Source organism: Arachis ipaensis, chromosome B4, assembly GCF_059453495.1.
Source record: "Arachis ipaensis isolate K30076 ecotype BB chromosome B4, ASM5945349v1, whole genome shotgun sequence".
Taxonomy (NCBI): Eukaryota; Viridiplantae; Streptophyta; class Magnoliopsida; order Fabales; family Fabaceae; genus Arachis; species Arachis ipaensis.
The window spans coordinates 144,738,568-144,740,699 of record NC_142439.1 but is presented as its reverse complement, the minus strand read 5'-3'; the positions used below and the strand labels follow the sequence as shown (position 1 = coordinate 144,740,699).

At 36.8% G+C, this 2,132-nt stretch overlaps 1 non-coding gene across 1 annotated transcript; it reads right to left on the bottom strand.

Moving 5' to 3' along the window:
• Positions 1-1,256: 1,256 nt before the first annotated feature.
• TRNAV-CAC (transfer RNA valine (anticodon CAC)) lies at positions 1,257-1,330 on the bottom strand. Its single transcript has one exon. It is a non-coding gene; the product is annotated as a tRNA-Val (tRNA).
• Between the last annotated feature and the right edge of the window lie 802 nt (positions 1,331-2,132).

The following is a 2,132-nucleotide window of genomic DNA, read 5'->3' as shown; positions in this document are numbered from 1 at the left end:
CCCCCAAAGACAAGATATCGATATGATCCTTCGGTAAGGGAAGGTGATCGATCGAGATGATCCTTCGGTAAGGGAAGGTGATCGCCAAAACGTTTGGGATAAGAACCTTCGGTAAGGGAAGGGGACTCCCACTTTTTATACCGGTTTGAGCTCAATACCTTCCACAAAAGCCACGAGAAAAAGTAATGAAAAGTGCAATGAAAAGAGTGATCATGATTGTTCTTCTTTTATCTTTTTTTTTTATTTATGATTATGTTTATTATTGCATTCAAAGATCCTTCTTTTTCCAAAGTTCCTTTTTGTATGATGTATGATATTGTTTAAGATCTTTATTTTATTCAGATCTATTCTGTTTGACTTATCTATGACAATGTTACTATTTTTTTCTTATTTATTATTTATTTTGTCTTGCTTTATGGCCTGTGAGAACATCATACCAAGGTTTATGAGTTACCTTTATATGTTTTAACGCTATAGGCATTTTGTATGCATTACACATGTCATAACATAAGTAAATAAGAAGCATTTAAAAGTCACACCACTCCGACTAACAAGGACTTTTGAAAATAATAATTGAACAACATTGCATTATCACTGTTTTTATTTTAAAACTCGGAGTGGCTGGGGATAGATACGATGACACCATATAGATAAACTACTGAGAAACTTTCGTTTCTCACCCCCCCTCTCCGTACCATCTTCAGGAACGATGCAGTACGAAGCAATACAGTTGAGGTGAAAAGACAGGTGCACTAGTGGGAGCAAGCTATCGAAGACGTAGATACAAAACATTAAACGTTTACCTTAAAAAAGAAGAATATGTGATTGTGTTAGCCATAGTTAAACAAATTAAGAGAATTAGGATTTCCTATGTGTCTTGTTTTATCCTTATTGACTGATTGCAATTGTAACTATTATGTTTTCTTTTTTGTTTGGTATGAGTAAAGCTTGTCATTGTTGTGCCTTCATAATTTAGCACGTTGTTTTTCATGTTAGTATTTTCAGATCCACTTATATTTTTCAACTAGTAAATATTCTAATAAAAACTAGTTATTCAATATTTTTATCTATAAATTATTTTATATAAATATTTCACATTTGTTTTAAAAGAAAAATTTCGCAAGGTTTTGAATATCAGCTACTAAGTATAACCCAAATAAAGCTTAACTCAGTTTAAAAGAATTAGGGTGTTACACATCCCACCTTACCCGGCCAAAAAAAAAACCGTAACGTTGAAGGAAATGAGGAAAAAAACATGTCTGAGCCCGGGTTCGAATCGGGGATCTCTAGTGTGTGAGACTAGCGTAATAACCAACTACACCACCCAGACAACTGAAGGAGTTATTTTTGTTTGTGAATGTCTGTTGTCATTTGCTATTCCATGTACCATGAGTTTTATCGAGTTGTAAAATGAGCTTTGTAATAACATTCAAAGCCACATTTTGAAAAGAGTGACCAACCTTTTATACAAAAATCCTGTGCAAGTATTTGGTAGGCTAATACAGTTTTAAATAATGCCCATCACTGACGATACCAGTATGCAGCAGATGTTGCGTATTTATCAACAAACCCAATTTCACGTGCCGATGATAGAGCTGTACGTTGAGTTTGAACAGCAGTCAGGGTTGGGCGTGGTCGGCGAGGAGGTCAATGTTGACGAGCTAAGGGATATAGATTGGGAAGAAGATAATAATGACGGTGAAGAGGAGTTCGAAGCTAACTATGAAGTCGATGACGAATACAATGACGGAAACTTGGCAGACAATCCGGCGGTGCAAAATGAAGCGAATGCGATTGTAAGCCAACACCTGTTTGGTGTTCCGTCTTTTATGCGCAATAATAATAATAATAAACAATACCGTTGCGCAAGTGGAATACCAACATCGCCAAGCTGATCGCGGGGTATAGGTGCCAGGAGCGGCATACGCTCACACGCCCAAACAAAAAGCAGTATCAGTGGGTCATCTATCTCTTTACAGTTGTATCGTGATGCACAACACAATGATCTGTATAAGTGTGCCAGACTGGTTGCCCCCAACTGTATGCTGAAATCCGGTGGAAATCCCGAAGTAGCGGTATAAACTTCGAGTTTAATGAAGTGGTCAACTTATCCGAAAATACAACTGTTCCGA